The sequence below is a fragment of the Manis javanica genome, chromosome 6 (genome assembly GCF_040802235.1).
Source record: "Manis javanica isolate MJ-LG chromosome 6, MJ_LKY, whole genome shotgun sequence".
NCBI lineage: Eukaryota > Metazoa > Chordata > Mammalia > Pholidota > Manidae > Manis > Manis javanica.
The window spans coordinates 128,076,304-128,103,326 of record NC_133161.1 but is presented as its reverse complement, the minus strand read 5'-3'; the positions used below and the strand labels follow the sequence as shown (position 1 = coordinate 128,103,326).

The window sequence follows — 27,023 nt, the reverse complement described above, 5'->3', positions numbered from 1 at the left end:
GCACTGTCTTTGACATGGTCTTGGGGAAAAAAAATAAAGAAGCAAAAATTGCTCCCCTGAGTTCCTACCGGAATTAAGAGGATGCCCTGAGAGGTCACGGGCCTGCAGAATTGCCTCTCAGTTCCCCTCAGGGTTTGGAAATTTCCCACCCACCAGATTTTTTAAGACACAGTTATCCACGGTATGACTTGCTTAAGTGTTTGCAAAACTTTTATGTCCCCAACCAATTAGAAGGTGTTTTCCTTTTTTCTTTCTTTAACTGCTCCTGTGTTTCTATTTGAAGATGCTTCAATTTCCCTTCCTATTCAGGAATGGAACACTGTGTATATTGGGACGGAATACAGTGTTCCCTTTTAGGATTAGACCAGCACACCTTTGCACTTAGTCAATAAAAGAGGTGAGTTCTGAGATAAGGCACAGCGTAAACCCATAATTATATTTAATGCTTTGGGGACAGAGTAGCGATAACTGCTTCTTAACAGATAACAAATTTTATGTATAAAATGCAAAGATGTTATAGATCAATCCAGAATGTTACTTTTCTCTTTTGTAGTACCTGGTTGTGACATGTTATTACTTTAAAACGAAAAGCACAATTTCTAGACATTAAGGGAACTTTCTTCTTTTCATTTTTTGGAGGGAATGGCAGGTCTGTTTATTCTGATGGAATGTAGCATTGGATTGAAGCTTGAGGAAAAGGTTGGACTTGGCTCATGCAGAAGATCCACACTAAGGACGCTGTCACTCTCTACATGTGTATATCCTACTTATTTATTTATTTATTTATTTATTTTGAGAGGGCATCTCTCATATTTATTGATCAAATGGTTGTTAACAACAATAAAATTCAGTATAGGGGGGTCAATGCTCAATGTACAATCATTAATCCATCTCAAGCCTAATTCTCGTCAGTCTCCAATCTTCTGAAGCATAATGAACAAGTTCTTACATGGTGAACGAATTCTTACATAGTGAATAAATTTTTACATGGTGAACAGTACAAGGGCATTCATCACAGAAACTTTCGGTTTTGATCACACATTATGACCTATAAACAATCAGGTCAAATATGAATATTCGTTTGATTTTTGTACTTGATTTATATGTTGATCCCACATTTCTCCCTCTATTATTATTATTATTTTTATTTTTAATAAAATGCTGAAGTGGTAGGTAGATGCAAGATAAAGGTAGAAAACATAGTTTAGTGCTGTAAGAGGGCAAATGTAGATGATCAGATGATCAGGTGTGTGCCTATGGACTAAGTATTAATCCAGGCTAGACAAGGGCTGCAAAACATCCATGGATGCAGAAGATTTCTCTCAAAGCAGGGGGGGTGAGGTTCTGAGCCTCACCTCTGTTGATCCCCAAATTCTCACCTGATGGTCCCCCTGCGACTGTGCTGTCTTAGGTTGTTCCTCCCTTGAGGAATCTTACCCGTCTCTGGCTAACCAGTCATCTTCCGGGGCCATACAGGGAAATGTAAAGTTGGTAAGTGAGAGAGAAGCCATACTGTTTGCAAAGGTTAGCTTTTTACTTCTTTGCAGATTTATGCCCTGTGGCTTCTATGCCCAGGACTTGTCTCGAGGTGTCTTTACACCCGGAGGAATTATGGTACTCGGTAAATTCGATATGAGGCACGAATTCCATTTAAGGGTTGTAATTAGGAAGGAAGAAGAAAAGCTATAGATGAGGCATATGGAAGGAAACATGGGAGGATTGATTATTTCATAGACATATCTTCTTGTAGAGTACCTTAAGTATGCATAGGTTTTAAACTACTAACGAATTTGCACACACATATTAACATAATAGGAATATGGTGACATAAACAAAGCAAATCTATAATTACCATCCATCTCCAGTGAAGCCAAGAAAACCATTTAGGCACCCTAGGTGTTTGTGAAAATTTATCTATGATATGATGGATATTGTCCAACTGTACTTGAACAATCAGACAAATTAAAGCAGCCCATTTTTTTTTTTGAGAGGGCATCTCTCATATTTATTGATCAAATGGTTGTTAACAACAATAAAATTCAGTACAGGGGGGTCAACGCTCAATGAACAATCATTAATCCATCTCAAGCCTAATTCTCGTCAGTCTCCAATCTTCTGAAGCATAACAAACAAGTTCTTACATGGTGAACGAATTCTTACATAGTGAATAAATTCTTACATGGTGAACAGTACAAGGGCATTCATCACAGAAAATTTCGGTTTTGATCATGCATTATGATCTATAAACAATCAGGTCAAATATGAATATTCGTTTGATTTTTGTACTTGATTTATATGTTGATCCCACATTTCTCCTATTATTATTATTATTTTTATTTTTAATAAAATGCTGAAGTGGTAGGTAGATGCAAGATAAAGGTAGAAAACATAGTTTAGTGCTGTAAGAAGGCAAATGTAGATGATCAGATGATCAGGTGTGTGCCTATGGACTAAGTATTAATCCAGGCTAGACAAGGGCAGCAAGACATCCACGGATGCAGAAGATTTCTCTCAAAGCAGGGGGGGTGAGGTTCTGAGCCTCACCTCTGTTGATCCCCAAATTCTCACCTGATGGCCCCCCTGCGACTGTGCCTGTCTTAGGTTGTTCCTCCCTTGAGGAATCTTACCCGTCTCTGGCTAATCAGTCATCTTCCGGGGCCATACAGGGAAATGTAAAGTTGGTAAGTGAGAGAGAAGCCATACTGTTTGCAAAGGTTAGCTTTTTACTTCTTTGCAGATTTATGCCCTGTGGCTTCTATGCCCAGGACTTGTCTCAAGGTATCTTTACACCCGGAGGAATTATGATACTCGGTAAATTCGATATGAGGCACGAATTCTATTTAAGGGTTGTAATTAGGAAGGAAGAAGAAAAGCTATAGATGAGGCATATGGAAGGAAACATGGGAGGATTGATTATTTCATAGACATATCTTCTTGTAGAGTACCTTAAGTATGCATAGGTTTTAAACTACTAACGAATTTGCACACACATATAAACATAATAGGAATATGGTGACATAAACAAAGCAAATCTATAATTACCATCCATCTCCAGTGAAGCCAAGAAAACCATTTAGGCACCCTAGGTGTTTGTGAAAATTTATCTATGATATGATGGATATTGTCCAACTGTACTTGAACAATCAGACAAATTAAAGCAGCCCATTTTTTTTTTTTTTTGAGAGGGCATCTCTCATATTTATTGATCAAATGGTTGTTAACAACAATAAAATTCAGTACAGGGGGGTCAACGCTCAATGAACAATCATTAATCCATCTCAAGCCTAATTCTCGTCAGTCTCCAATCTTCTGAAGCATAACAAACAAGTTCTTACATGGTGAACGAATTCTTACATAGTGAATAAATTCTTACATGGTGAACAGTACAAGGGCATTCATCACAGAAACTTTCGGTTTTGATCATGCATTATGACCTATAAACAATCAGGTCAAATATGAATATTCGTTTGATTTTTGTACTTGATTTATATGTTGATCCCACATTTCTCCTATTATTATTATTATTTTTATTTTTAATAAAATGCTGAAGTGGTAGGTAGATGCAAGATAAAGGTAGAAAACATAGTTTAGTGCTGTAAGAAGGCAAATGTAGATGATCAGATGATCAGGTGTGTGCCTATGGACTAAGTATTAATCCAGGCTAGACAAGGGCAGCAAGACATCCACGGATGCAGAAGATTTCTCTCAAAGCAGGGGGGGTGAGGTTCTGAGCCTCACCTCTGTTGATCCCCAAATTCTCACCTGATGGCCCCCCTGCGACTGTGCCTGTCTTAGGTTGTTCCTCCCTTGAGGAATCTTACCCGTCTCTGGCTAACCAGTCATCTTCCGGGGCCATACAGGGAAATGTAAAGTTGGTAAGTAAGAGAGAAGCCATATTGTTTGCAAAGGTTAACTTTTTACTTCTTTGCAGATTTATGCCCTGTGGCTTCTATGCCCAGCACTTGTCTCGAGGTATCTTTACCACCTGGAGGAATTATGATACTCGGTAAATTCGATATGAGGCACGAATTCTATTTAAGGGTTGTAATTAGGAAGGAAGAAGAAAAGCTATAGATGTAGCATATGAAGGAAACTTGGGAGGATTGATTATTTCTTTGACATATCTTCTTGTATAGTACCTTAAGTATGTATAGGTTTTAAACTACTAACTAATTTTCACACACATATTAACATAATAGGAATATGGTGACATAAACAAAGCAAATCTATAATTACCAGCCATCTCCAGTGAAGCCAAGAAAACCATTTAGGCACCCTAGGCATTTGTGAAAATTTATCTATGATATGATGGATATTGTCCAACTGTACTTGAACCATCAGACAAATTAAAGCAGCCCATTTCTGGGATCTGTTCACATCCCATATGTTCTTTTAACCATAGATAGTCTATAGTCATGAGATTTTGGGGTGCTACAACTTGCACCCCTCCCAACTCCTGGTTGAGTTCCAACAGTACAGATCCAGTCAAATTCGTTGTCTCACTGTATGCACATGCCAGCCTAGACATCTCCCTCCTCCTTCTTATGGCAAGTCCAGGAGACGGTGGGCTGGATGCAGCCACAACCGCAGCATCGTCCGGATCCCTGTGGAGGCTTTTTGATGATCATCCCCCGGCACGAGTCCTCCCGAGAGTGCTGATGCCGGAAGCTCCTCCTCATATCGTATGTTAGTTCATTTTCTGGGTAGCCAAGCTAGGCCTTGATCTTCTGCATAGAAACAAACAGACCCTTTGCCCACACTTTGACATGCCCTCTATACCACTGTGCAGAACTCATTGGAGGTCAGCACACAGTAACTGCTTTTTTTTTTTTTTTTAATTAAGAGAAAGGAATATTATCAGAAAAGAGTACCTCCATAGCTGATCATCTGACACCGTTTAAGTGATCAACATTAAGGATATTTAAAGCATGCGTTGATCTTTGATTTACCAATAGTTTTATCCTGTTAAGGAGTAATCCCCCTTTTCTTTCTTTCTTTCTTTTTTTTTTTTTTAAATTTTTAATCTACACTTACCTGAAGAATACTATGTTTACTATGCTCTCCCCTATATCAGGTCCCCCCTAACAACCACATTACGGTTACTGTCCATCAGCTTAGCAAAATGTGGTAGAGTCACTACTTGTCCTCTCTGTGTTGTGCAGCCCACCCTCCCCTTTCTCCCTCCCCCCCATGCATGCTAATCTTAATATCCCCCTTCTTCTTCCCCCCCCTTATCCCTCCCTGCCCACCCATCCTCCCCAGTTCCTTTCCCTTTGGTACCTGTTAGTCCATTTTTGGGTTCTGTAATTCTGCTGCTGTTTTGTTCCTTCAGTTTTTCCTTTGTTCCTATACTCCTCAGATGAGTGAAATCATTTGGTATTTCTCTTTCTCCGCTTGGCTTATTTCAGTGAGCATAATACTCTCCAGCTCCATCCATGTTGCTGCAAATGGTTGGATTTTTCCACTTCTTATGGCTGAGTAGTATTCCATTGTGTATATGTACCACATCTTCTTTATCCATTCATCTACAGATGGACATTTAGGTTGCTTCCAATTCTTGGCTATTGTAAATAGTGCTGCGATAAACATAGGAGTGCATCTGTCTTTCTCAAACTTGATTGCTGCATTCTTAGGGTAAATTCCTAGGAGTGGAATTCCTGGGTCAAATGGTAGGTCTGTTTTGAGCATTTTGATGCACCTCCATACTGCTTTCCACAATGGTTGAACTAATTTGCATTCCCACCAACAGTGTACGAGGGTTCCCCTTTCTCCACAGCCTCACCAACATTTGTTGTTGTTTGTCTTTTGGATGGCAGCTATCCTTCCTGGTGTGAGGTGATACCTCATTGTAGTTTTAATTTGCATTTCTCTGATAATTAGCGATGTGGAGCATCTTTTCATGTGTCTCTTGGCCATCTGTATTTCTTTTTTGGAGAACTGTCTCTTCAGTTCCTCTGCCCATTTTTTAATTGGGTTATTTGTTTTTTGTTTGTTGAGGCGTGTGAGCTCTTTATATATTCTGGACGTCAAGCCTTTATCAGATCTGTCATTTTCAAATATATTCTCCCATACTGTAGGGTTCCTTTTTGTTCTATTGACGGTGTCTTTCGCTGTACAGAAGCTTTTCAGCTTAATGTAGTCCCACTTGCTCATTTTTGCTGTTGTTTTCCTTGCCCGGGGAGATATGTTCAAGAAGAGATCACTCATGTTTATATCTAAGAGGTTTTTGCCTATGTTTTTTTCCAAGAGTTTAATGGTTTTGTGACTTACATTCAGGTCTTTGATCCATTTTGAGTTTACCTTTGTATATGGGGTTAGACAATGGTCCAGTTTCATTCTCCTACATGTAGCTGTCCAGTTTTGCCAGCACCATCTGTTGAAGAGACTGTCATTTTGCCATTGTATGTCCATGGCTCCTTTATCAAATATTAATTGACCATATATGTTTGGGTTAATTTCTGGGGTCTCTAATCTGTTCCACTGGTCTGTGGCTCTGTTCTTGTGCCAGTACCAAATTGTCTTGATTACTATGGCTTTGTAGTAGAGCTTGAAGTTGGGGAGTGAGATCCCCCCTACTTTATTCTTCTTTTTTAGGATTGCTTTGGCTATTCGGGGTCTTTGGTGTTTCCATATGAATTTTTGAATTATTTGTTCCAATTCATTGAAGAATGTTGCTGGTAATTTGAGAGGGATTGCATCAAATTTGTATATTGCTTTCGGCAGGATGGCCATTTTGACGATATTAATTCTTCCTAGCCATGAGCATGGGATGAGTTTCCATTTATTAGTGTCCCCTTTAATTTCTCTTAAGAGTGACTTGTAGTTTTCAGAGTACAAGTCTTTCACTTCCTTGGTTAGGTTTATTCCTAGGTATTTTATTCTTTTTGATGCAATGGTGAATGGAATTGTTTTCCTGATTTCTCTTTCTATTGATTCGTTGTTAGTGTATAGGAAAGCTACAGATTTCTGTGTGTTGATTTTGTATCCTGCAACTTTGCTGTATTCCGTTATCAGTTCTAGTAGTTTTGGAGTGGAGTCTTTAGGGTTTTTTATGTACAGTATCATATCATCTGCAAATAGTGACAGTTTAACTTCTTCTTTACCAATCTGGATTCCTTGTATTTCTTTGTTTTGTCTGATTGCCGTGGCTAGGACCTCCAGTACTATGTTAAATAACAGTGGGGAGAGTGGGCATCCCTGTCTGGTTCCCGATCTCAGTGGAAATGCTTTCAGCTTCTCGCTGTTCAGTATAATGCTGGCTGTGGGTTTATCATATATGGCCTTTATTATGTTGAGGTACTTGCCCTCTATTCCCATTTTGCTGAGAGTTTTTATCATGAATGGATGTTGAATTTTGTCAAATGCTTTTTCAGCATCTATGGAGATGATCATGTGGTTTTTGTCTTTCTTTTTGTTGATGTGGTGGATGATGTTGATGGATTTTCGAATGTTGTACCATCCTTGCATCCCTGGGATGAACCCCACTTGGTCATGGTGTATGATCCTTTTGATATACTGTTGAATTCTGTTTGCTAATATTTTATTGAGTATTTTTGCATCTACATTCATCAGGGATATTGGTCTGTAATTTTCTTTTTTGGTGGGGTCTTTTCCTGGTTTTGGTATTAGGGTGATGTTGGCTTCATAGAATGAGTTTGGGAGTACTCCCTCTTCTTCTATTTTGTGGAACACTTTAAGGAGAATGGGTATTATGTCTTCTCTGTGTGTCTGATAAAATTCCGAGGTAAATCCGTCCGGCCCCGGGTCTTTGTTCTTGGGTAGTTTTTTGATTACTGTTTCAATTTCTTTGCTTGTAATTGGTTTGTTTAACTTTTGTGTTTCTTCCTTGGTCAGTCTTGGGAGGTTGTATTTTTCTAGGAAGTTGTCCATTTCTTCTAGGTTTTCCAGCTTGTTGGCATATAGGTTTTCATAGTAGTCTTTAATAATTCTTTGTATTTCTGTGGAGTCTGTCGTGATTTTTCCATTCTCATTTCTGATTATGTTGATTTGTGTTGACTCTCTTTTTCTCTTAATAAGTTGGGCTAGAGGCTTATCTATTTTGTTTATTTTCTCAAAGAACCAGCTCTTGGTTTCGTTGATTTTTGCTATTGTTTTATTCTTCTCAATTTTGTTTATTTCTTCTCTGATCTTTATTATGTCCCTCCTTCTGCTGACTTTAGGCCTCATTTGTTCTTCTTTTTCCAGTTTTAATAGTTGTGATGTTAGACTATTCATTTGGGATTGTTCTTCCTTCTTCAAGTGTGCCTGGATTGCTATATACTTTCCTCTTAAGACTGCTTTCGCTGCATCCCACAGAAGTTGGGGCTTAGTGTTGTTGTTGTCATTTGTTTCTATATATTCCTTGATCTCTATTTTGATTTGTTCATTGATCCATTGATTATTTAGTAGCATGTTGTTAAGCCTCCATGTGTTTGTGAGCCTTTTTGTTTTCTTTGTAGAATTTATTTCTACTTTCATACCTTTGTGGTCTGAAAAATTGGTTGGTAGAATTTCAATATTGTGGAATTTACTGAGGCTCTTTTTGTGAGCTAGTATGTGGTCTATTCTGGAGAATGTTCCATGTGCACTTGAGAAGAATGTATATCCTGTTGCTTTTGGATGTAAAGTTCTATAGATGTCTATTAGGTCCATCTGTTCTAGTGTGTTGTTCAGTGCCTGTGTGTCTTTACTTATTTTCTGCCCGGTGGATCTATCCTTTGGGGTGAGTGGTGTGTTGAAGTCTCCTACAATGAATGCATTGCAGTCTATTTCCCTCTTTAGTTCTGTTAGTATTTGCTTCACATATGCTGGTGCTCCTGTATTGGGTGCATATATATTTAGAATGGTTATATCCTCTTGTTGGACTAAGCCCTTTATCATTATGTAGTGGCCTTCTTTATCTCTTGTTACTTTCTTTGTTTTGAAGTCTATTTTGTCTGATATTAGTACTGCAACCCCTGCTTTCTTCTCACTGTTGTTTGCCTGAAATATGTTTTTCCATCCCTTGACTTTTAGTCTATGCTTATCTTTGGGTTTAAGGTGAGTTTCTTGTAAGCAGCATATAGATGGGTCTTGCTTTTTTATCCATTCTATTATTCTGTGTCTTTTGATTGGTGCATTAAGTCCATTTACATTTAGGGTGACTATTGAAAGATATGTACTTATTGCCATTGCAGGCTTTAGATTCGTGGTTACCAAAGGTTCAAGGTTAGCTTCTTTAGTATCTTACTGCCTAACTTAGCTCGCTTATTGAGCTGTTATATACACTGTCTGGAGAGTCTTTTCTTCTCTCCCTTCTTATTCCTCCTCCTCCATTCTTCATATGTTGTGTGTTTTGTTCTGTGCTCTTTTTAGGGGTGCTCCCATCTAGAGCAGTCCCTGTAGGATGCCCTGTAGAGGTGGTTTGTGGGAAGCAAATTCCCTCAGCTTTTGCTTGTCTGAGAATTGTTTGATCCCACCATCATATTTAAATGATAGTCGTGCTGGATACAGTATCCTTGGTTCAAGGCCCTTCTGTTTCATTGCATTAAGTATATCATGCCATTCTCTTCTGGCCTGTAGGGTTTCTGTTGAGAAGTCTGATGTTAGCCTGATTGGTTTTCCTTTATAGGTGACCTTTTTCTCTCTAGCTGCCTTTAAAACCCTTTCCTTGTCCTTGATCATTGCCATTTTAATTATTATGTGTCTTGGTGTTGTCCTCCTTGGATCCTTTCTGTTGGGGGTTCTGTATAATTCCGTGGTCTGTTCGATTATTTCCTCCCCCAGTTTGGGGAAGTTTTCAGCAATTATTTCTTCAAAGACACTTTCTATCCCTTTTCCTCTTTCTTCCTCTTCTCGTATCCCTATAATACGAATGTTTTTCCTTTTGTATTGGTCACATATTTCTCTTAGTGTTGTTTCATTCCTGGAGATCCTTTTATCTCTCTCTATGTCAGCTTCTATACGTTCCTGTTCTCTGGCTTCTATTCCTTCAATGGCCTCTTGCATCTTATCCATTCTGCTTATAAATCCTTCCAGGGATTGTTTCACTTCTGTGATCTCTTTCCTGACATCTGTGATCTCCTTCCGGACTTCATCCCACTGCTCTTGCATTTTTCTCTGCATCACATCCCATTGCTCTTGCATTTTTTTCTGCATCTCTGTCAGCATGTTCATGATTTTTATTTTGAATTCTTTTTCAGGAAGACTAGTTAGGTCTGTCTCCTTCTCAGGTGTTGTCTCTGTGATCTTTGTCTGCCTGTAGTTTTGCCTTTTCATGGTGATAGAGATAGTTTGCAGAGCTGGTACAAGTGACCGCTGGAAGAGCTTCCCTTCTTGTTGGTTTGTAGCCTTTTCCTGGGAGAATAGCGACCTCTAGTGGCTTGTGCTGGGCAGCTGTGCGCAGACAGGGCTTCTGCTTCCTGCCCAGTTGCTTTGGGGTTTATCTCCGCTGTTGCTGTGGGCTTGGCCTGGCTGGGGCTGTTCCTCCAAAATGGTGGAGCCCCGTTGGAGGGGGAGCAGCCAGGAGACTATTTATCTCCGTAAGGGGCCTCTGTGCTCCCTGCTGCCCAGGGGGTTAGAGTGCCCAGAGATCCCCAGATTCCCTGCTTCTGGTCTAAGTGACCTGTCCTGCCCCTTTAAGATTTCCAAAAAGCGCTCTCCAAACCAAAACAACAGCAGCAACAATGAGAGAGGGAACAGAAACAAAGAGAAAAAAAAAAGGAAAAAAAGGGAAAAAACAAGCGATTTTTTTTTTTTTTTTTTTTTTTTTTGTCCTCAGGTGCCGGTCCCAGGCACCCGCTCACTGGTCCTGCTGCCCTGTCTCCCTAGCACCAGGGTCCCTGTCCTTTCAAGGCTTCCAAAAAGCACCCACCCACCGGTCCCGCAGGGAAGGAACGCTCAATATTCTTTGTCCTCAGGCACTGGTCCCACGCACCCGCTCACCAGTCCCGCCGCCCTGCCTCCCTAGCACCGGGGTCCCTGTCCCTTCAAGGCTTCCAAAAAGCACTCGGCAAAAAGAGAGAAAAAAAAGGGGAAAAACGCGCGATTTCTTCCGTCCTCAGGTGCTGGTCTCAGGCACCCACCCACCGGTCCCACAGGGAAAAATGCGGGATATTCTTTGTCCTCAGGTGCCGGTCCCAGGCACCCGCTCACCAGTCCCGCCGCCCTGCCTCCCTAGCACCGGGGTCCCTGTCCCTTTTAGGCTTCCAAAAAGCACTCGCAGAAAAGAGAAAAAAAAAAGGGGAAAAACACGCGATTTCCTCTGTCCTCAAGTGCCGGTCTCAGGCACCCGCCCACCGGTCCCGCAGGGAAAAACGGGGGATATTCTTTGTCCTCAGGCGCCGGTCCCAGCCACCCGCTCACCAGTCCCGCCACCGTGCCTCCCTAGCACTGGGGTCCCCGTCCCTTCAAGGCTTCCAAAAAGCGCTCGCCAAAAAGAGAAAAAAAAAAAAAAAAGGGGAAAAACGCGCGACCTCCTCCGTCCTCAGGCACCGGTCTCAGGCACCCGCCCCCAGGTCTCGCAGGGAGAAACGCGGGATATTCTTTGTCCTCCGGCGCCGTTCCCAGGCACCTCCTCACCGGTCCCGCCACCCTGCCTCCCCAGCAACGGGGGCCCGTCCCTCTAAGGCTTCCAAAAAGCGCTCGCCAAAAAAAAAAAAAAAAAACCGCTCCGGGTTCTCTCCACCCGCCGGGAGCCGGGGGGAGGGGCGCTCGGGTCCCGCCGGGCCGGGGCTTGTCCCTTACCCCCTTCACAAGGCACTGGGTTCTTGCAGGTGTGGATGTGGTCTGGATGTTGTCCTGTGTCCTGTGGTCTCTATTTTAGGAAGATTTTTCTTTGTTATATTTTCATAGCTCTATGTGTTTTTGGGAGGAGATTTCCACTGCTCTACTCACGCCGCCATCTTGGCTCCGCCTCCTCCATATTTTTTATTTTTAAATCAACTTCTCAAGGTACAACTGGCATACAATAAAATATACTATTTTTGCATGAACAGATAACTTTTGACAAATGTATACATTCATGCAACTGCTACCACATAGTAGGAGTTTATCAATTTTATTATTTTTTCAAAGAACCAGATTTTGTTTTTGCTTGCGTTCTCTTCATGTTTACACTGTGTTTCTTTGCCTTCTGCTTTTTATTATTTGGTTTTATTACATGGTTCCCTCTAAGCATATGAGGGATGATTTGTTCCCAGCCTCTCCCCTCACTTCTGGTGGTTTGCTGGCCAACTTTGGGGCTCCAAGGCTTGTAGATGCATCACCCCAATCTCTGTCCTCGTTCACATGGCATTTTTCTTACATGCATGTCTGTATCCAAATTCCCCCTTTTTGTAAGAACATCAGTGACAATGGATTAAGACCCATCCTAGTGACCTCATCTGAATTTGATCATCTGCAAAAAACCGCCTTTCCAAATAAATTCACATTTATAGCTACTGGGGATTAGGACTACAACATCTTTTGTGGGGATACAATTTCAACCCATAATAAACCCTGTACAGTTTCTAGCACTGGGAAAATGTCCTGAGGGAAAAAATAATGCATGGTTGAGGCTCTCCAAAATTACCTCCAAAAGCTCTGGTCTGACTTTGCCTCACCCCAACTCCACACCCCCCAACCAGTGAAAAGCCCAGATTCTCAGCTTCCTGTCTATGCCCAGAGTCAACAAATGTTTTCAGGATAAAAACAGCCACCGAATTCAACTCACTTTATTAAAGGTCTTATCTCTCTGGGATTCTCTCTCTTTTGATTCTAGATGCCTCAACAGGTCTCCAGTACCTCATACCAGTGATTTCCTTTTGCATCTGGCTTTTCTAGTTCATGACAAGCTGTTGAACCTCACCTGGGAGTAGAAGTCCATTTATGTATTTTTATTAAATCAACAAATATTCATTGACCACCTAATATGCACCACTCCTCTTCGTAATAGTGCTATACTTTTGGAAGGGTACTTGGATTTCTCATGTTGTATGTCACATGCAAAGATGAAATTTCCTTACCCAACATTTTTAATATTTTTCCGTCACTAGGGATATAGGTCGACACTGGCTATCAGAACTGAGAACACTGGAGTTTGAAGCTCATTAAAATAGATATGTAAGGAGAAAAGCTCAGAAATCACCCATCAGGGTTGCATCTTGTTTTGTTATTGTTCCAGCTTTATTGAACTATCATTGACATATAACATTGTGTAAGTTTAAGGTGTATGTGGGATAATTTGGTACACGTATGTACTGTGAAATGTTTGCCACAGCAAGTGTTAGTTAACACACCTTTCACCTCACTCTGGGGCACCTGTGCATCAGTGTCTGATCTTCAGACATACAAGGCAACACTAAATTCTGTTAATGCCCAGAGAAGGGAAGCCTCTCACGGACTTGCTCATCTTGACCAAATAAAAAAATGCCTGTGATATAAACCAGACTGCAAGTTTAATAATTTGCTTGAGTTCACATATACTTGCTTCCTAGCCTTCAGTCACTATGTAGCAGCATTTGGAGCTACCCTATCAGTAATCACATTCTGGCACTGAAATTATGCAGCTGTAACTGTATATAAATTCATCAGCAGGAGACCTATAGTATACTCACATGTATCTTCTTAAATTATCATTCAAGAGAAAAGACAAAGTAAAGAAGTCTTATAGAAACCAACAGGCTGTGGCATTAGGATTCCTGGTTTAGAATCACCAAATACTAAGGACTCAGTTAACAATGACCTCAAACACGTAATGAGGTTCTGCTATAGTCAAAGCACTCTGCAACCTGGTTGGTATATGTTCCTGAAAAGAACAGAAATCCATGCCTTCCTGGAACTTAGATTCTAGTGGGAACAGACAATAAACAATAAATACAGTAAATAAGTTATAGTATGTTAGAAGATGACAAATGCTATCAAAAAAAGAAAAAATAGAGTAAGATAAGTGGACCAGGAGTGATAAGGGGAACACTGTGTTACACTGGGCATAACAGAGGCTTCTGTGAGGAGACACTAGAACGAGATGCACAGTGAAGCTGTTAGCCGAGCACCTTACTGTAAGAGTAAGTTAAGCAGGAAAAACAGGTGAGGCAAATGCCACAAAGTGAAAGCCTTGTAGGAGGCCAGTGTGGCTGGGGCCAAGGGAACAGTGTGTAAGTGCCAGGAGAGCCGAAGAAGCCACAGAATGTCAAATCACTGCAAGGATTTTGCTGAACTACTACAGAATTTTAAGGAGAGAAATGTCCTGATTTGACTGTACTTGTAAAAGGGACCTCTGGCTGCTGTTCTAAAAATAGACTTAGCAGAACAAGAGTAGAAGTAGGAAGAATTCTTAGAGTTTATGGCTGTGACCTAAGTGAGAGATGATGGCAGCTAAGATCAGGCTAGTAGGAAAGCTAGTGGAAAAATATATTCAGCATATATACTTTCTATTAAGGTATCATTGATATACACTCTTATGAAGATTTCACAAGAAAAACAATGTGGTTATTACATTACCTTTCATCCTTATTATCGAGTCCACCCCCATACCCTATTGCATCACTGTTCATCAGTGTAGTAAGATGCCACGGAGTCCCTATTTGTCTTCTCTAGGCTACACTGCCTTCCCCATGACCCCACACACACATGATACCCAACAATCTCCTTCTCCCTCCCTCCCCACTCACCCTCCCCCACCCTTCCCCTTTGGTAACCACTAGTCCTTTCTTGAAGTCTGTGAGTCTGCTGCTATTTTGATCCTTCAGTTTTGTTTTGTTGTTATACTTCACAAATGAAGGAAATCATTTGGGACTTGTGTTTCTCTGACTTATTTCACTACACATAACACCCTCTAGCTCTATCCATGTTGTTGCAAATGGTAAGATTTGTTTCTTCCTTATGGCTGAATAGTATTCCATTGTGTATATGTACCACCTCTTCTTTGTCCATTCATCTACTGATGGACACTTAGGTTGCTTCCATATCTTGGCTATTGTAAATAGTGCTGTGATAAATATAGGGGTGCATATGTCTTCTTGAATCTGAGAAGTTGTTTTCTTTGGGTAAATTCCTAGGAGTGGAATTCTGGGTCAAATGGTATTTCTATTTTCAGTTTTTGAAGGAACCTCCATACTGCTTTTCACAATGGTTGAACTAGCTTACATTCCCTCCAGCAGTGTAGGAGGGTTCCCCTTTCTCCACATCCTCTTCAGCATTTGTTGTTGTTTGTCTTTTAGATATTGGCCATCCTAACTGATGTGAGGTGATATCTCATTACGGTTTTAATTTACATTTCTCTGAAGATTAGCAATGTGGAGCAACTTTTCATGTGCCTGTTGGCCATTTGAATTTCTTCTTTGGAGAAGTATCTATTCATATCCTCCACCCATTTTTTTCCACCCATTTTTTAATTGGGTTATATGATTTTTGCATGTTGAGGTGTATGAGTTCTTTATATATTTTGGATGTAAACATCTTGTCAGATAGGTCATTTACAAATATATTCTCCCATACTGTAGGATGCCTTTTGTTCTTTTGATGGTGTCCTTTGCTATACAGAAGCTTTTTAGCATTATTTAATCCCATTTGTTCATTTTTTATTTTCTTCAGGGAACAATGGAGATGTGTTCAGGAAAAAGTTGCTCATGTTTATATTGAAGAGATTTTTGCCTGTATTTTCTTCTAAGAGTTTTATGGTTTCATGACTTGCATTCAGGTCTTTGATCCATTTTGAGTTTACTTTTGTGTATGGGGTTAACAATAATCCAGTGTCATTCTCTTGCATGTAGCTGTACAGTTTTGCCAACACAGCTGTTGAATAGGCTGTCATTTCCCCATTGTATATTCATGACTCCTTTATCATACATTAATTGACCATATATGCTTGGGTTTATATCTGGGCTCTCTAGTCTGTTTCATTGGTCTATGGGTCTGTTCTTGTGCCAGTACCAAACTGTCTTGATTACTGTGGCTTTGTAGTAGAGCTTGAAGTTGGGGAGCATAATCCCCCCCACTTTATTCTTAATTCTCAGGATTGCTTTGGCTATTATTCAGTGTATATTTTGAAGGCAATCAATTTTTTTTCTAATGGGTTAGGTGTGAGCTGTGTCATCAGCTCATTTAATTCTATGTTTTTGGCTCTATGTTTTGAAACTGGATAGACAAAATTTCCATGGGAAGGCTACAGGTAGAGTACATTTGGGGCAAGAACTATCAGTCAATAAATATGAAGATACCTATTAGATATTTAAAGGAAGGTATCAAGCAGGTAATTCAGTATACAAGACTGGCATTCAAATGAGAAATCTGGAGTGGAGATATAAATGACAGTCACCAGCATTGAAATGGTATTTAATGTCACAAGAACCCTTGATTTTATTTTAGAGTTTTAATATAACATATGAAAAGAAATTTCTCTTGATCATCAGTGGCCTTCCATAAACACTTTTGCCCTGAGGACATTCCCAAAACTCAAGGCAAAAAAGCTTTCTCCCTTCCATAATCTTGTCTCCATTTCTACTTTTCTCTCTTTTCTTCCCTTCTTTTTATATAGCAATACTAATCCACAGCAGTTTATAGCAATGCAGATTTGTGGCAAAGCTAGCAAGGCAAATACTTTAATGACTGATGCCTTATACAAACCAGGAAGTTCCTGTCTCATCATAGGATCTGTACATTGAGAGAGTTTTCCAGTTAAGAGTGTGAGCTTAAAATAAATCTTCCAAACTTTCATTATCAGAGTGTGAAGGTCCATCAGGCTCCTCGGTCCAAGGAGATGTGCTCATGCAGTCACCTCTCAAGGTGGCATTGTGTGGGGTCACCTGCCATGCTTCAGAGTTCAAGCCTTGGATCTATAGGAAAATAGTCTTATGTTTATTCTCAGATGTAGACACATTGAACACTCCCACATGAACTGGTTCCTCTTGTCCATACTCATTAGTTAGTAGTTGTGAAACCGGAATGTGAATTTAATGAGAAACATAATAATGTAAGAATGCCAAAGTTCTTACCCCAGTCACTAGCCAATATCTTTGTCTCCCAAGAGGAAAATCTCTACAGTAAACCTAATTACCATGAAAAATTTACTAGATAAAGGTACAATCCAAGTAGCCAAGGCCCGAAACATTAACCCAGAAGTGTGCCCACCAGGCGCCTGGTCAGTCTTACACACCAGTGAAACACTTGTTTGCACTAGGGTTCTCTCTACCTGATTGACACCTAATGAGGAATTTGGCTTCCTTGATATATTTTGTTCTTTATTTCCAAGCTGGGAATCTTGCTTCTGTGGACATCTTCCTTTTTTGTAAAGATGATTATGACATTAGCTCTATTTTTTATGTCAGTTGTTGCCCTTTTCATATGTATGATCTCATCCAGGAGGTGTTGATTTTTATAATATAATTCACAATTTCATAAAATTGTCACAAAATCACCAAGCAAACATTAGGTTTGCAACATTTCAAGTTTGTTATACTTCTGTCTCACATGTCAGCTTAAGATGAATTAATGCCCTAAACTGAACTCTGCTCATTTACTTGTATCTTACTAATATCAGGTTTTCAGTCAATAATTTTGAAACTCTGGCCATATTTAGCCCAACTAATAAAATGCAAACTTGAGGCAATAGATAATTTTATTGGGATCAGAAATGCTTTTGGAGTAAAAGATCACTGAGAGTAACATTTATTTATCCAGGAAATAAAAGAAGGGATAGAGAATGAAAAATAAAAAGAATGGATAGAGGGGTTAACATCCAAAATATATATAGAACTCAAATGACTCAACAACAAAAAATAACCCAATTGAAAATGGGCAGAGGACTTTTAATAGACATTTTTCCAACAAAATAATACAGATGACCAATAGCCACATGAAAAGATGCTCCACATTGTTAATCATTAGGGAGTATAAATCAAAACCACAATGAGATAGCAACTCACACCAGTCAGAATGGCCACTAGCCAAAAATAAGAAATGAAAAGTGTTGGCAAGAATGTGGAGAAAAGGGAACCTTCTTACACTGTTGGTGGGAATGTCAATTGGTGCAGCCATTGTGGAAAACAGTATGGAGGTTCCTCAAAAGTCTAAAAATAGAAATACCATATGGTTCAGTAACTCTGTTTCTACAAGCTTACTCAAAGAAAACAAAATGTCTGATTCAAAAAGATACATGCACTCCTAGGTTTATTGCCACATTATTTACAAAAGCCAAAATATAAAAGCAACCAGTGTCCATCAACAGATGAGTGGATAAAGAAGAGGTAGTACAAATATACAAAGGAATATTATTCAGCCATAAAAAAAGAAAGAAATCCTGCCTTTTGTGACAACATGAATGGAGCTAGAGGGTATTATACTGAGTGAAATAAGCCAGGCAGAAAAAGGCAAATGCCGTATGATGTCACTTATATGTGGATTCTAAAAAAACAAAACAAAACGAATAAAATAACAATAGGCTCAAAGACACTGAGAAGTGACCGGTAGTAACCATGGCAGAGGGTTGGGTGGGTTGGTAGGTTGGGTTGGTAGGTAGGGTGAGGGGGATAGAGGAGCACAAAACTCTCAATATAAGTTGGTCATAGGGATGGTAGTACAGCGTGGAGAATATAGCTAATAATTCTGTAACATCTTCCTATGTTGACAGATAGTAACCATACTAGTTGGGGTGAGGATTTAATAATATGGGCAACTGGAACCACTGTGTTGGACACCTGAAATCAGTATAAGATTGTTTATTAACTATACTTCAATTAAAAAAAGATGAATGGATTGAGAAGACTGGCATTATTTTCGTGCTATGCCAAGGCAAGAATTAAAGTTATCTTTGAGATCTAAGGGCTAATATCAGCAATAACTACATTCCTTCTCCAAACATGACATTTTAGTGTATTAGTGTTAGAGAGAAGTTAAAATTTGAATATGGGAAGGTATCTCATTTATTCATGTATTCAACAGATATTTAATAAGCTTCGACTGCAGGCTGTTGTAGACACTACTGATACATTAGTGAACCAAAGGGAGAGAAATATTCCCTGCCTCATAGCTTAGTCTATGAGAAAAGGCAGGCCAAAAGGTAAGTAATTAATGTAGTATATCAGAAACTGATAAGTGCTCTCAACAAATGGAGTCGCTGGCGGGGAGGAGGGGGCCATAGAACCCAATGTTCAAGTGGCTATTTTTAAAAACAAAGAATAATCACTGATACAAAAACACGCACAGTTGATGTTCAAGAATGACCTTATCTCTTCTGATCCTGAGTTCTGATTTTTTTTCTCTTCAGTCACTGAGGTCAGTGTTCTTCTCATATTCTTGAAATAATTTGAGTGCCTCTGTTTCTAATCTCTAAGATGTTTTCCCATCCCTCCCTAAAGCTTTTTCAAAACATGGAATGAATGGCAAGAGGTCTGATAAGCTCCTCTTTTCAATCTCTTTTTTTAATTTTTAGATTCTAAGTAAGCACAAAATTCATCTCTTGTAATTCACATAGGAAGATACTGAGTTGCCAAATCAGAGTTGATACGCGACGTCAGTGAAAACACTGTTCCTAACCCAGTATTACTCCATTTTTTGTTACATTACATTACCTTCTGTCAAAGAAGGCCCATCCACATAAAGTTTTTGTCTAGAGAATTTGACTTTTTCTCCCTTAACTTTAAAATTTTTTTCAAAGTTGAATGCTTTATTTTTCATTAGAAACCACCATTTTTCTGTTCCATACTTTCCTCATGGCATTTTTCACTTCCCTATTCCTGAAAGTATAAATCAAAGGGTTAAGTAAGGGAGTTAAGATGGTGTAAAATACTGCCACCATTTTGTCAAAGGAGAAAGCATGGGACAAAGAACAAATCCACAGCAGCAATGTGAGATTCGCAGGTGGAGAGAGCTTTCCTCTGGCCTTCAGTACTATGGGCTCTCAAAGAGAGCAAGATGACACCATAGGAGACAAGCAACAAAGAGAAGATTATGATGCAAATGAACCCACTGTTGGTGACTACTAAGAGGCCAAAGATATGAGTATCAGTGTAGGTGAGCTCCAGTAATGGGTACAAGTCACACATGAAGTGATTAATGACATCGGGGCCACAGAAAGGCAGCTGGAAAGTAAAGAGAATTTGTATCATGGAATGTAGGAAGCCTCCTGTCCAGGCTACTGCCATCAGAATGCCACAGAGCCGCCAGTTCATGATAGAAGAGTAGTGCAAGGGTTTGCAGATGGCCACATAATGGTCAAAGGCCATGGCCATGAGGACAATTCACCTCCACCCCAGCAAAAAAGTGCTCAGCAAAGAGCTGGGTCATGCAGCCTTTAAAGGAGATGGTTTTCCTTTCCTAGAGAGAGTCCACAATCATCTTCTGGGCAATGACAGTGGATAAGCATGCATTCAGGAAGGACAGGAAAACCAAGAACTAGTACATGGGGGAGCCAAGGAGTGTCAGACTGCTGATGAGAGTTGCCACAACGAGCAGGTTGCCCCCCACAGTTGCAATGTAGCTGACCAAGAAAACAACAAACACTATTTTCTGGACATTGGGATCCTGTGAAAGCCCCAGGAGGACAAATTCAGTTACAAAACTTTGATTTTGCATAATCTCCAAGGTAAAGCTAAAAACTGTCACTGTGGGCATGTGGAAGCCACAAACATGAGAAAGAAAAATTCATCTCAGACCAATTTATGGTTGGTATTATCGTAGTCATCAAGAAGGTGGTACATTCATGTGAAATATTATCTTATGTGTTTCTACTGCCATTGAGAACACAACATTAGAAATCTGTTGAAGATGATAGTGGAGGTCAGGCAGAATTGAGAAGAAAACTTATTAAATATTTTAATATAGCCAAAGCTTCAATATAGGGGAAGGGAAGTATCTACATGTGATAGGGATGAATAGTGTTTTTCTCAACTGCCACCTCTTGTCACTTAGTAGCAGGTTACTGGAGTGAATTGTTGAGAAGGATTCTGAAGCCACATCTAAATTCTGAGGAAAGGAGGACAGCAATCTATTGGTCATGCCTGCCATCAGCAGAGTGGGGGCAAGGGTGACTTTCCAGCCATCCCTGATCGGGAGACTGCCTTATATAAAAATAGAAGAAGGAATAACATCCAGCTTATGAAGCATACAAAATTCATGGCTACTCCCCCATTTCTCTAACGGTCTGAATTGAATTGGGCATTTAAGATGAATTAATTCATTCCTTATAAAAAAAGAAAAATCTATGGAAAAGTGTGTTCCTCTATTCTAACATAGAACAAGGATGCATGTGTTGTTTTTTTCCCCCTCATTCATCATTTTAAAATAAGCATGTTTATAATAAATACCCACTTCAGAGTGTTGTCATAATGAATAAGTTAAATAATAGAATGAGAACAATTGTTCAGGGCCTAGTACCTAAGGCGCAGTCCATGTTAGGTCTTATTATCCCTACTTTACTGGTAGGAAATTCATGCCTAAAGAGAAAAGGCCAAACAAATAACAGATGCTGGATCTGGAAATTAACACAGAACCTATGACTCTTAACATCCAAGTCCTTCCCACTGAATCAACAGAGATAGGAGCAAGGATTTTCCCTTTCTAGCAAGAACTTCAGAGCAGGGGTGACCTTTCTACTGTCTCCATCTACCTGTAGAAGTTAAAGCCTTCTGAAAAGCCTTCTGATTCCTTTGTTCATGTTTGAATGAGGTCCCTTGATGAAGGACACAGAACAAACAATGTAGATTCAGAAGGTAATGGCCCAGTTATTTGCAGATACAGATTGAAAACAACCACATAGGTAAGCAATAAACCCACCTGCTCATCTCACAGGATTATAAGGGTCAAAATGTAAACTGTAAAAATGTTGCTTATGGTAAAATGTCCTTACCAATTGTACTTACTATTTTCTCAATTTGAAAGCCAGCCACCTTACCCACAGAAAGCTTTTCCATGAGTCATTCAGATAATTACTCCATCTTTTGACTTAATTTTCCATTTCAAGACACTGCTCTGAAGGATGATTGTGCTCTCACCTGTACATATAACATAAATTTGTCAAGTGGCAGATGTTTCTGTGCATATGTATTCATATAATCTATATTTGTTAAATAGGTGTATAAAAGAATAATGGGGCTTTCATGTGAGAATTAATCTGATTTTTATGAATGCCACTTAGTTAACAAAACAATTCACAATGCTAATAAAACTAACAAATATACAATTGTACATACTAATATCTGTCTTTTTCCTTACTTTAAAATAATGATTTCCATTATGTTTCCAGGGTACTAAACACTCCTAAACAATGCCTGCAATAGAACTCTATATCCAGCTACAAGCTGTCACCAAGAAATCAAGTGTTAAACAAGCCCTATAAGGTCATTGGATCAGTTAATAACCATTTACTAAGAAGTAAAGATTATCAGTACATGATCCAGCAGCGATCAGCTTATCCTGGGGTCAAAGCAGGAAAAACAACGAAATGAAATGAATAAGAACATCAGCTCCAGTTCACCCAGGTTTGGAACCTCAGGCTCTTCTATTCAGTTACATCAAGTGATGGAAAAGTTACTTAAAATTAACAAAGACTCAGATTTTTCCTTTGTAACAGGGTATAATAATAATGCCTATTTATAGGGTACTTGTGAGAATCAGATAAGGAAATATACATAAATACAGTTACACAGAAATGTAGGAGAAAAATCAGGATGAATAGTGAGAACACCCCCCAGAACCCCTGACACAGCACAAATGACAATGGTTTTACTATAATCCCTGCTTTACCATGACCACAGCTGTTAAATACTTTTACTCCTCCTTTTATTTGTTCAAACATAAAATATTTTTGGTCAGAGGGCAGATATGGTATTGTTTAAATGTGCAACACTTTTAAACATCCTTAATAAATTATTGTGGCCCTCAGACCAACAGGTGTGCATTTATTTTTCAGGTAGCATTGTACAAAAAACAAATTGGGTGAGGACGCGGAGAGGAAGACCTCAGCTCTGTATTAATCTAGTGATTGAATAAGTCTTAGGCTCTTGAAGTCCCTTATTTGTAGAGTTTCTAAGAGTAATACCATTTTAGAATTAAAATGTTCAGTAGCTATAAACAAACAAACCCCTTCTTTTTTCATACAAAAAGAATTTCCAAAATTAGTCTTGAAACTCTCACAGTGGAAGAGTACAGTATCCTGTGGTTTATGATCACAAGGTTTATGATTTTAAGCCATTCAAAAGGTAATTGTAGTAATGCTTGTGTTGTCCTGGGCTAAATCTTAGAGCAGAAAATTACAGTAGTGGAAAAATCAGTAAAATATGAATAAAATCTGGGGTCTCCTTAAGAGTAATATGTCAATGTTAATGTCATAGTTTTAACACATATAATCATGGTAACGTAAGATGATAATAGTAGAGAAAACTCAGTGAGGAGTATACAGGAACTCTCTATAGCTTGGCAACTTGTCTACTAATCCAAAAGTATTGCAAAATAAAAAATTAGTTAAAAATAATATAATAATTGTCCAGTTTTTTGTATCAAAAAACTAGCAGTTACATCACTTAATAGTTATGTGTCTTAAAGAAACCACTAAACCTCAGGATCCTCTCCCATAAAATAGATATATAATAACACTTGTTTAAGCCACTGGTCCATGACAGTCAAGTGAGACAGTTATTATGAACATGATTTATAATTAGAACTCTAAAGGAACATGTATAATATTGATATCAGCATTATTTCTAAACAGTATCTATACACACAAAGTGAGCTGGAAAACTGAATCCATCAAAACAATAAAATACATGTTTCCAAAATCAGGGTTTTGAAATTATATTAACTCTAAAATTGCAATGAAACTGCTTCATATGTGGTATCCTTGTGTAAAACACTGTAGCAAATGTTTCCAGAATCATAAACATGTGAAGTGTCCATCAATAGATGAAAAAAGAAGTGGTACATATATACAGTGGAGTATTACTCAACCATAAAGAAAAGAAATCCTGCCATTTGTGACAACAGAGATGGAATTAGAGGGTTTAATGCTAAATGAAATAAGCCTCGGGGAGAAAGACAAATACCATATTATTTCACTTATATGTGGAATCTAAAAAACAAAACAAAATGAACAAAATAGCAATAGACTCTTAGACACTGAGAGATGACTGGTGGTTACCACAGGGGAGGGATTAGGGTGGGTGGATGAAATAGGTGAAGGAGATAAAGAGGAGCAAAATCATGATATAAATTAGTCACAGGGATGAAAGTATATAATAGAAAATATAGTCAATAGTTCTGTAACGTCATTCTATGTTGGCAGTAACTAAATTAGTGAGATGAGTATTTAATAATGTATATAACTGTTGAATCACTATGTTGTATACACGAAACCAATATAGTATTGTATATGAATTATACCTAAATTAAAAAAAAATTAATAGAGCAAAACTTCCAAAAAATAAAAACAGAAAAGTATGTGTATTCTATAACCCAAACCCTAAAAATTACTTTGAAAATGAAATGAGGTGCTCTAAGTTTTATAATGGAAGATGATGTTATTTCATTTATAATAGTGAAAATTTAGAAATATCTATATGTTCAATAATAGGAAGATATTTATGTAAATGAGATTACTACAAATCAGTTGCACAAATGTTGTGAATAAAACACTAATAAAGTGAGGACATAGACAAAGTGGTTTTACAATATGTTAAATGAGAAAACGAAGAAAAATGGTAATAACTTTGACCATTTGTATACACATTTTAATATAATTTTTAACTCATGATGGGAAGATACGATAATGGCAGAGATTTTTTGTTTTCAATATGATCTTGACAGAACTAATGGAAATTTAAAATTAAAAATCAAGTTTAAAACCCACAATAACACATTTCCTATCACTTATATAGTTCAGGGTAAAGAGATGGGGTTTGCGGACAGTTTTATTTTCTATACAGTATAATCAATGTTCATAAGTGGAACTAAGATGCAAATATAACATAGAATCTTATACTAAAATTTTTTACTCCTGTAAACTTTCCATAAAGATCCACATCTCTCATGGTCCACCCGCCCTCTGTGTGCACTTTGATAGCATTTGAATTTCAAATATTCCCACACGAAACAGCTTATTCTGTTCAAGGTTGCCATTATAAGCAGTGTTTTGTATTTATATTTCAAGCAGTGAATTTTATATTCATTTATATATACCTATATGTGCATATCAGTCACATTTGCATGTATTTTTCTAAAGAAATATAATCACTAAGTAAAAGAATACATTACCAATTCTCAATTTTCTTTTAAGTTCCTTAAATACACTGTATTTTGTGATCCAGGATTATTTTTTACTTCAGCAATAAAATATATATTCTTTGTTGGTCTAGTTAAGCACTTTCCTTTTCCTGATAATCTGGGAAAGACGTTTTTATGAGATTTCAGATCCTTTTCTCTCCCCTCACTATTAGTCTTCTGAATCTCCTAAAGTCACAGACTTTTTAATACTATTATTTGTATTTTAAGAATTTGGGGGAAAAAACAACACCGGTGTTCTTCCTGATGGATGCCTAACCTTCTCTTTTACGTTGACTAAGTGATTTAGCTCATTTTCAGAGAGGACAAAACCGCAATAACTAGCACTAAAATAGTGAAGAACTTCAGTCATTTAAACTTTCTTGAACAATTCTGAAACAGAAATCTCATGTTGTTTACATCAAATGCACTTAAAGTAAATTAAGTGGACATATTTAACATCAGAATACTTTGCTCTGTGGCTTGAGCACAACACTCTTTCTTCCCCATAATGTCTCTCCCTGTGCTGTGTTAAGGTTTTGTTGTGGGACTATTAAGTGCTACATTATATATAAATAATTCCATAAATGATAAACTGTACTTGAATTAGCAATTTCGTATCAGTATTCTTCATATGGTCTCAAAAAGTTCCACTTTGTAATCAATAACATCAGGATGGGGACAGCATGAAATGAGGGATAAATGAGAATATAACTAGTAAGACTAAGCAAAATGCTGTTGGATAACTAAGAAAAAAAATGCACTTGTTGCATTTCATGGTTATTTGGATTTTACTTGAAAATGAAAAACTGAAGCAAGATCTAATTTCATTAGATTGTAGTAACAGTTACTCCTAACCCTTTGAAAAACTTTGCTTCTTATCAGTGAGCACATATTATGTGTCAAATGTTGTCCTGTCCACTGTATATTTATTATTTTTTTTCAATCCTTTGGGCTTGATAATGTATAATCTTCATTAAAAATAAATATTTGAGGTCCAAAAGTTTGTTTAAGTAGCACAAGTATTAGGATAGACTCATGCTTACATTAAACTTGGAAGCCTGGACCTCAACACCATACTTTTAAATATATATCACATTTTAAAATCCTCTCTGAAAATGCCAAAATGTGAATGATAGATCTTACCATATGTCAGTTCCTTGAAATTTCCAGTAGTGGCAATCTCCTATTCTCTATGGAAAAAATCCATTCCATGGCAAGAGAAATGCAAAATGCTTCGAAATTTTACTTCTCCATCTACGACAGAGGGGAAGGGCATCTCTGGCAGGTGAGGAAGAGATGTTCCTCACTGCTTCTCGGGCACTGTCTTTGACATGGTCTTGGGGAAAAAAAATAAAGAAGCAAAAATTGCTCCCCTGAGTTCCTACCGGAATTAAGAGGATGCCCTGAGAGGTCACGGGCCTGCAGAATTGCCTCTCAGTTCCCCTCAGGGTTTGGAAATTTCCCACCCACCAGATTTTTTAAGACACAGTTATCCACGGTATGACTTGCTTAAGTGTTTGCAAAACTTTTATGTCCCCAACCAATTAGAAGGTGTTTTCCTTTTTTCTTTCTTTAACTGCTCCTGTGTTTCTATTTGAAGATGCTTCAATTTCCCTTCCTATTCAGGAATGGAACACTGTGTATATTGGGACGGAATACAGTGTTCCCTTTTAGGATTAGACCAGCACACCTTTGCACTTAGTCAATAAAAGAGGTGAGTTCTGAGATAAGGCACAGCGTAAACCCATAATTATATTTAATGCTTTGGGGACAGAGTAGCGATAACTGCTTCTTAACAGATAACAAATTTTATG

General features: G+C 38.4%; 1 pseudogene; it reads right to left on the bottom strand.

The window, feature by feature from the left end:
- Positions 1–19,621: 19,621 nt before the first annotated feature.
- LOC140850183 (olfactory receptor 4C15-like) lies at positions 19,622–20,529 on the bottom strand (annotated as a pseudogene).
- Positions 20,530–27,023: the final 6,494 nt, after the last annotated feature.